At 46.1% G+C, this 9,577-nt stretch overlaps 1 non-coding gene across 1 annotated transcript; it reads right to left on the reverse strand.

Moving 5' to 3' along the window:
* Nucleotides 1-8,419: 8,419 nt before the first annotated feature.
* Nucleotides 8,420-8,552, reverse strand: LOC118710326. The gene has a single exon (XR_004985381.1). It is a non-coding gene; the product is annotated as a small nucleolar RNA SNORA66 (small nucleolar RNA).
* Nucleotides 8,553-9,577: the final 1,025 nt, after the last annotated feature.

The following is a 9,577-nucleotide window of genomic DNA, read 5'->3' on the forward strand; positions in this document are numbered from 1 at the left end:
TCCTCAGTCCAAGGTCCAGCTCTTAACTCCCCAACATTTAACTTGTCTCTGACCCCTTCTGTCTCTCTCACTCCCAGATTCACCTTAACAATCAGAGAGTATAGACCCAAGAAGCTGAAAAATAGGCTCCTGAGTTTAAAATACTGAGTGGTCTTCCTGGGATATATGCATTCCCACTGATCATCCTGCCAAACTGAAAGGTTGACTCATAAAGACCTACAGCTTTTAACAAAGAATCAATTAGGTGCTACTAAGCCAGAGTGGATAATGGGCAGCAGTCAGCTGGCCCTTCCACCTAAGAGAGGTTTTGCAAAGGACTCTCTGTCCCCTTTTATTAAACAGAACAAACTATTTAGCAATCCAATGGGTTAGTATTCTCTTGGAAGAAAGAAGCACTAGGAAAAGTGAGTTGCTACTTTTTTTTTCGAGAGAGAGAGAGAGAGAGAGAGAGAGAGAGAGAGAGAGAGAGAGAGAGAGAGCCCTCAGAATGTATGGTTGTCTGGGTTCCCCTGACAAGGGGCTGGAGGAATAGCCCTGCCCCCACACCATGAAGGACATGAATTTATTCTTTGAAAACCAAGGCTTTCCATTATTTCCCCAGGAAACACTTAAAGGTGCTTGACCAACATGACTTTGACTACCTACCAACCTATTTTCCAATGACCACTTTGGGAACCATCTCAGTTATCCTCAGCTTCCGAGACCAGCCAACACCCTTTTTTAATCTGAATTTCTTATTGCAGAGCATCCACGAGCTCCCAAATTCACCAATATCACACCGAGGCGGAGGCTGCTTTCACAAGGTGTCACATACAAGTGTTCTTGGTGTAGTTTTCACTTTGATCTGAAATTTGAGCTGCTTCCCTGGCTTGGGAACAAAGAAAGTTATATACTTGGTTTTACAATCTGTGTGGGTAGCTAATATCCTGTTTCAGGTTACAGTGTGAGGTATTATCTGACCTGTACCCATGTGGCCATTTCCGTGCCACGTTGGGAACCTTCCTTTGCAATTGGAGCGTGGGGAGAAGGGACGTATCTTTTTCCTTTGTTCCTCACAAGCTCTACCTCATCTGGGAAAGCCTTGGTAAGTCTGGGTTCATCTCAGAGCAGAGCCTCCAACCAGGTATGCTTGGGGGACGCAGATCAAATGTTTGTGCTTGTCCACCTCCCAGACTGAGCCAGCTGCTTCTCACACTTCTCCTTATCTCAGGAGAAAGAAAGCATTACCAACTCTTTCAGTCACCATGGCTTGTCCTCCAACCTTCCCTGCCCCACACAGTCACAGCACAGAATTCATGGTCAGCAATGAGCCCAGGTGAATCTGGACGCTGAGCTTTTGTCTTGGGAAGGACGGTAATTGCTGGGGAGTTTGTGTTTGCATATAGCTCATCGTCTCAAAGAACTCAGGATTCCTCCAGGTACTCTGGAGCTGCAGGATGGAGGTTGTCACCAGCTGACAAAATATCTTTCTAGAACATTCAGGTCCATGATGTTTCTCTATTTCAATCAGCTCATCCAAAGGGCTTTGTCTACATCTTGGTATAGAAGGTAACTATGGAAGCATAGACTTCTGAACAGTGCCTCTGGGTGTTGGGTCCCGAAGTTTCCTTGACAGCAATTCAGCAGTTCCCTATTTTGATTTGGGGAAGAGAAAATATTGATAAGGTAATAGTTATCTTGACCATTGCCTTGAGGAAAGAAAACCTTGAATAGTTTCTTAAAATATAAACAGAATATCTGAAAAATTCATCGCTTGCTATGCTATTATTTCACATTGGCCAGAAGATGGCGCTGCATAGGCTTTTCTGTTCTTTTGTTGACCACAGACACTGTAGGGGAAAACCATGTTGGTAGGTTTATTCCACAGTGAATGGTGTTAGTCTTGGCTTTATTTTTGCTCTCTTTTCCATTCCTTCTCTCTTTCTTTTATTTTTAATCTTTTTTGTCACAATTTTATTTTTAGGAAACTATTGGAGACCCAATCCCAGGCCTTTTAATATACATAATGACCACTCCTTAAGTTTGGCTTTGAAAATGAATAACAGAAGCCCTGGCCCTTTCACTAGGGTGTCACTTCCTTGAGTGTTCTACTCAGAAAAGTAAAGTTTAATAAAGATAGAATCAGCTATATGCTTTATTTTTTAAATTTTTTTTAATTAATTTCAGAGAAGAAGGGAAAGGGATAGAGAGATAGAAACATCCAGAATGAGAGAGAATCATTGATTGTAAAATTGAGCCTGCAGCCCAACCAGGAATCGAACCGTGACATCCTTGTTCATAGGTCAAGGCTCAACCACTGAGCCATGCTGGCCAGGCTCTCATATACTTTTTCAGTAGATCCTTATTTAGGCCACGGACAGCTTCAGAAAAAAGGGGAAACACCAGCCAATTCTGTCTGTTCTAACAGACTGGCTTGGGGACCCTCATTGTCCGGCCACTTCCACCATGGGAGGTAATGTAACCAAAGGAACTGAGAGAAGCTAGGGCCACTGTGTTTGAAGGAGAGAAGCTGAGATATTTTGAAGAATGAGCAGGAGGAGGTGGAAATTAGGCAAGAACCAGAGAGAAATGCCATTTTTAAAAGCTTAATAATTTACTGTATTCATCTTCTGAGATGCTGCATTGTGTTTTTTCTCTGCTAAAGGCCTAATTTTCCCCTCCATTCAATTCCTCTGCCCTAGTTTAAGAAAGAAAAAGAAAATAATTGATTGGAGTCTAGCTCAGTGATAATTTCCATGACAATATCGAGAGTTTCAGAATAAGGCAGAATTCAACTTGAGCAGAATTATATGGTGGCTCTTGTAAAATCAGCAGTGAGGAGCAGTTTCTGTTAAATTCTAATCTAGTTTCCAATCTGCACAGCACAGACAGAGAGAACCCTTGTCAGCAGAAGGGAAATCATTGGATGGGTCTGACTGGGTGGCTGGACCAGCCCTTCTCAGACATTTTGGCAGCACAAGGAACTTACAGAATTTATGGCAGGATTTAGTTCCAGATTTTATTGCAGGATTTAGGTTCTTAGGCAAATGGTCTGGTTGTGGTTAAATCTTGCTTATCTTGGAACCACGCTCAGGTGATAAGCGTTTTCTCTGAATGGAAATTGCCAGTTTCCTTTGTTCATATTTTTTTTAAAATTTAAGACACGTTGGAGTCTCTTAGTGCTAGTAATGTCTTAGATTTGCATAGTTATGTATAAGCAATTCCCTGGCTAGGGCACTTGCCTTGTGTATATTGGTTTGTGGATGAGCGTAGGGAAGGTTCTCTTGGGATCAGTTCAATACCAGAGTTTTGAGCCATTTTGTGGTTTTCTGGAGAGGTCAGTGGTGTTGCCAAAAATTCTAAGCCCTTGGAAGGCCAGGTCTAGTTAAATCCCTGCAAAGCCCAGTGTTCTGCCAGGCACTAAACAATCCAGCCAGATAGATAAGAGCATCCTCCAGCCGTGAATGTTACAGACATCCCTGTCTCAGCTTTTTGTTCCTACAGATGCAATCAAGGTTGACCAGCTGGCTGATCCACCTTCATCAGACAATTATGGGAAGGACATACACCTTGCTTTGTCATTTGTGTTCTCTTCTTATCATAAAGTAGGTGAAGTGTGGGTGTGCTCCAGCTCCTAACCTTTCTGGCTAGACAACTTTAAAAGGCAGTGTAATAGGTAAGTCACCCTGACTGAAAATCCCATCTTGATTTTATTCACCTCCATGAGGCCTTAATGCAAACCCTTCTTCTCTCCTATAAAATGAAAAAATCAGAGTTAGCACAGTATTTGGCACTTAGTAAGAGCTCAATACGTGTTAGACATTATTCTCCTTTATCCTTATCAACAGATTAAAAAATGGGAAAGCTGGGACTTTAGAAGTAATCTATTTTAGTAATTTTCAAATATTTTAAAACCATGGAGAATGTCTTATATAATGAAATTGTGGGTAGAACTATAAACTGGTAAAATAGATGCAATAGGAATATTTCTAAATAAGGTATGAGGACTTGGAGGATGGTAGAGCCTACCTCCTTGACCACTTTTCTATGCCCTCTCCCCCAGAACATCCTTGAAAAGGTCTCTAAAACTCTAAGAATCCCAAGATTTATTCTCTGACAACCACTCATCCAACCATATAAAATGCATAGTAGGATGATTGACACTTAGTAAGGACATGCTCTCTATCTCTTTCTCCATCTTCCTCTATTTCACTATTAAGCTTGGGAGCAAGAAGTGAAGCATTAAAATTTAGCAAGGAATAAATATAAAGGTATGTAAGTGATTTAGAAGTGATCACTGAACTGAAGATGTTGGTTATGTCTTGAAAAGAAGAACAGGGGTGACTGGGATGGCAAACTTGTAGCCCGCTGTTCACTCTCACCACAGGTTACAGAGGAGGTTTGGTAGAGAGGATATTCTACACCAAGCCACACAGTTTCATGATTAAGGAACTTGGACTCTAAATCCCGCTGGGTAATTCCAGTACTGATGGACCTGGACAGAAAACAAGCATGAGAACATGGGTGTCTGGCCCATCCCACACTAAGGGCAAGTCAAGGTCAGCCATAACATGGGCCCTTTTCCCTCCAATTCTGAGCCTCTCCTTGAGTTCTTACCAATCAAGTAGTAATAATAATAATAATAATAATAATAAATAAATAATAATAATAAAAATAATAAAAAGGTAGAGCTTTTGTAAACCCAAGAGCAGTGTTTACTCTGAACACCCAACCCTACAAAGGAAGCCAATGCCCATATTATGACTGTCATTTGAAATGAGATAGGGGTGGGGGAGAAGGAGAGGAAGAGGAATGAAGGGAGGGAGGGCAAACAATGTAATTTTATAAAGTTAAGACTAAAACAGGCCTTTTGTTTTCTTACAAAAGCTCTCCTGTGCTTAGTGACGTTGACCAATGATGACCTTGGTATGAGCAATTCAGAGCCACCATCCTGGCAGCGTGACATGGTAAAGGTGGAAGAAGCAAGCTTCCCCTAGTGGATTTTGTCACCAGTAGGAGCCATAACAGGGGAAAGGAAGCCTGCAATGTGAAGATACAGAAAATGATGCTGTCATGTGGACAAGAGGAAAAGTGGAGATGGGTGGCAAGGCTGCAGAAGGTGAACAAGGTACCCTGGAGCTGAAGAAGAAACGAGATAAAGAAGCATTTGCCAGAAAAGGACCATAGTGCCCTCCCACCGCTGACCATCACTGGAAGGAGGTCTCACATGAGGTCATGCTGGACACCTTCCAGAACCCTTTGGGCCCCAGGCAGAGCTCTCAGGACCACTACCCTGACTCTGGCTTTAGGTTGACCCAAGAAAAAATGAAAATGATTCTAATCTGGTGTCCATTGGCCCTGGGCAGTAGAGACCATGGCCAGTGGACACCAGATTCAAATTCCTAGACATTTTCTCAAGTTACCTCTGATTTAGGCCCCACAGTGCAGGCCAGGGCCACCCACCACCCACCACCACAACCACACAACAGTTTCTAATGTCATGGTATCCACCATTTTGGCATTTGCCAGTATTTGGTATTTTTACTACAAAAAATGACAATATTTATAATAAAAATAACAAAAAACTATACTATTTGAGAATGATTTAGAAACAAAAAGTCCTTTTGCAAGTTACTTAGCATATGCTTTTTCCTTATGTTGGCTCAAATGTTCTTTCCAGGTCTGAAGCATGTGGCACTTTGGTCCAGAAGGCAGAGTCCCAGCCTGGGAGTCACAGCCAAGCCTTTCTTGTTCTGTGACCTTGGGCAAGTGGTGACATTGACCACCATTTTCTCCAGACAAGGAGGGTGGTGATGTGTGTTCTGCATCTTTCCCAGGTTGTGGGTGGAAAGCACGCCAGTGCGTAGGCGTACTGATCAGTAACACGCAGGAGGCATGCAACCCTTCATTTGCTTCTCGGTCACAGAAACATGGCTAGCTCTTCCTCTGTTTGCAATTATTCAGGTTCTGTATTGCAGCCGACCTTCTACCTGGAAGACCACTCTTGGCACATGCCCCAAATAACATCTGCGAGGCTAATAACAGATTCAAGTCAGGTTTTACTAAACACGTCCAGGGCCTTCAAATCATAAAGGTGTGTTTCTTGCTCACATTACATGTTCATCACAGGCTTTGGGGGACTCATCCCTATAACTGGATATTCAATTGGAAATGAGATATCTCACTTCTGATCACCACTTGGCCAGAAAGTACCGATGGCCTTCTCCAACCTCACAGAGCCAGGAAATACCACCATGGACTCTGGAGACACCCACATGGACCTTTGTTGATCTGTGAAGATGTGGCACTTTGACCCTTAGTACACCCATCAGACATTTTGTGTAATGAGCATTCATTGAGCACCTGCTGTATATCAGGGACAGTTCCTGCTATGTACAAAGTCATGAACAGGTTCTCTGCTCTCAGCAAGCACAGCATTGGAATCAAGCACTGGATGTTATGTGAACTTCAATGGGTTACTTAACCCGCCTGAAGAGAGAGAGAGGGATTCCTCGGGAGGCCTACTGAAACCCTGAGCCTTGCAGGGAAAGGTATTCTGGGAAGAGTTTGTCGCTGGAGCATCAGCTGTGAGGCCGGATAGGGAGGGGCAGCCTGGTGGATGAAGAACCCATTAGGAGACAGTGACAGCATCCAGAGAAAAAAGACCTACTCCAGGGCAGGTGAAGAGTTAATCGGTAATCAGGTGGGGGTGGGGGTGGGGGGGAGAGACCTTCAAGTTCCAGAATGCAAGGCATGCTGGCCTTCAGCTCCCAGCTCCCCCAGAAGTGGCAGAGCAGAGAAGAAGCAGCAACAAGCAACCAGCAGGCCAGACCTCCCCACGTGCTGTATCCAGTTTAGAAGCCAGACTTCTTAGGGTTAAGCCCAGCTCCCCCACTCCATGACTATGTTGTCCGCGCTGTGCTTCAGTTTCCCCATCTTTAAAATGGAAATGACATTAGACAACACATGCCCAGGAGAATGAGTTAATGTGGATAAAGAGCTCTGGACAGGCACCTTGGCATCTGGCCAGGGCTGCAGAGGGTGGACCGTGCCTACTGGGTCCGGGGAGGTTCCTGCCAGTCCCAGCCAGGCCTGGCCTGCTCTGCCAGCCCAAATGTCAACATGGGCGGTGGTTCCTGTCTGAAGTCCCTGCAGACAAAGGCCGCTCTGCACCGAGGAGGGGGGACCTGAGCAGTGTCCTCTTCTGTGCGCCTCACAGAGGCCTTCCTTTTCTGGCTGGCAGGGGGCAGCTCCCAGCAGCAGGCCTGTTTCTGCTGAGTCACCTGGCCCAGCCTCTCCCGGCTGGGGTCAGCCCCCAGGCGCCCGGAGGAGGAGCCAGCTCCAGGGAGCTATTTTTGCAGGAGGGGGAGGAATAGCTTTTTATTTGGGGGGGATCAAAAAGCCTCCCAAAGAAACAAAAGAGGTTTTTTTAAGGGCAGGATGGGCTGTTTGCCAAAGGTTGGCCTGCCAAATCTGCCCCAGGCGGAGGGACTGTTGTCACTGGGCTTTTTGCCATGAATTTGCATCCTTTGAATGGAGCAGGAAGCAGCAGCCAGGAAGGCCTGGGTTCTATCTTATTCTACCGCCCCAGAGAGGGATGTGCCCTTGGTGGAGCTTTAAAGGTTTCACTTCTGTGGCTGCGCACACCGGGTGGTAATGATTGCTGGCCTTTCTCAAGCACTGGTGTGTGCCAGGCTCCCCTGCAAGCTCTCAAGACATCTCTCACCAACTTGTGGCCAAGATTCCCTTCTCATTCCTCTTTCACCCCTGAGGACACGGACTCTCAGAGAGGTTGAGTCACTAGTGTGAGGTCACACAGCGGCAGGGCAGGTGGGAAGCAGGCCATCTGACAGCAGGGCTCATTCTCTGGACAGGTGCACCTAGCAGCAGGCCAGGAGACGGATGGGGACATGGCCATCGGCAGGTGTGCAAAAACTACCCCCGTTTGGTATTATGAAAGCATTTATTCCTGTGACACAGAAGCAATAAAACAAACAGCAAAAACACAGCATAGCAACACTGCTTTTCTAGGCTGATCTTGGTCCCAAAGGAGGCGAGGACTCCTCTCACTTATGGGCGCACGCATGATTGTGATGCGGAGGGCAGAGACCACAGGGACGAGGGCACACCCCGCCTCATGTTTGACCCGGTTAGATCTGCCTCTCAGCGGTCTGGGGCTGACCTTGTTTTGCAGCAGCAGCATGACCTTCACTGTGCCTGTCCTTATTTCGTGGGTTGGGACTCAAGTGTGTAGGTTGTGGAAATCGCACAGATTCCAGACAGGCTTGCTGCGTTTTAAATGCCACTGACAGGTGGGAACGCCGGCCTTGTTAACTCTCTGTGGGCCAGATACACAGCACTCCTGAGCCGGCAAGAACTTGCCTAAACCAACCCTGAGCCCGAGCTGTTTTTTTTTTTTTGTTTGTTTGTTTGTTTTTTATACTGTACTAGGATAGAATGAACCACCTCAGTAGCTTCTGACGCTAATACATTTCTATCACCACAATTACCTTAGCAGACCTGGTTCTCTTCCCTTCTGCAGCATCGTGCAGAGTTAGTGATCCAGTTTGCATGGGCCGGAGCTGTTTTGCTTGCTTGCTTGTAGTCCAAAGACGATACCAAGGCTTCTTAGTTTCTAAGAAGGCAGATTGACTCTTTTTTTTCCCTCAGCTTTTTAAATGTTTTTAAAATTTCTTTATTGATTAAGGTATCACATATTTGTCCTCTTCCTCCCCATTCCCATCCCAAAACCCTCCCCACGCGTGCCCCCACCCCCCTGTTGTCCATGACCACTGGTTATGCATGCATACCGAGAGGTCAACTGGATTGACTCTTTCCAGGGTCCACTCCCAGCTCCTAGGGCTCCTCCTGGCTGCTGAGGTAGAAGCTCTCTTTTCACTTGGTCACTGTCAACATTAAAATACCGGGCAAGTAGGTGCTGACGAGGCCTGTCACGACACCAAGTTAATTTCAGAAGAAAAAATAAAGTAGGTAAATGACCCAGTTTCTGCCGCCTGTGTTATTTCAGGGCTCGCCCTTCCCCCCACAGAGTGCTTTGGAGACTCCCCAGAGGAGGATGGCAGCTCCTCTGTAAGCAAGGAGGAGGAGGGGGGGCTGGCTAGATCAGCTGCTCGGAGTCTGGCCCCTGACTGCCATTTGGGCCTCCTATCTGAATCACTGTCCAGACCGTTCATCTTCAGCCCATGGCTGTGCGCCTTCTTAGGTGTGAAGTTTTCTTGTTCTGTTGTGCTCAGCACAGCATTCAAGATTCCTGCCTAGAACTCTGTGTTGGGGAAGGACGTGCTACGTGAATGATGTCCTCCCGAAGTCACCATCTGGCCACTGTGCGTCTTGCTTCCCGAAGCACCGAGCATGTTTGCTATCACAGATGCTGGGCCAGATCACGGCACACAAGCGACTGCGGTCGTAAACCAAGTGTAATTACCACACCTGGTGCCCGCTTCAGAGACGGCCTCGACCTCACACTTGGCTTTTCTCTTCACACCCGGGGTTTGGTTTGGTTTTCTTTCCTCTATGGGGTGGGAAGCGAGGTTTGCAGCTTGCATCAGCCCCAGCGACTCGGGCAGTAATGAAGTCA

Source organism: Pipistrellus kuhlii, unplaced genomic scaffold (genome assembly GCF_014108245.1).
Source record: "Pipistrellus kuhlii isolate mPipKuh1 unplaced genomic scaffold, mPipKuh1.p scaffold_m20_p_1, whole genome shotgun sequence".
Classification (NCBI taxonomy): domain Eukaryota; kingdom Metazoa; phylum Chordata; class Mammalia; order Chiroptera; family Vespertilionidae; genus Pipistrellus; species Pipistrellus kuhlii.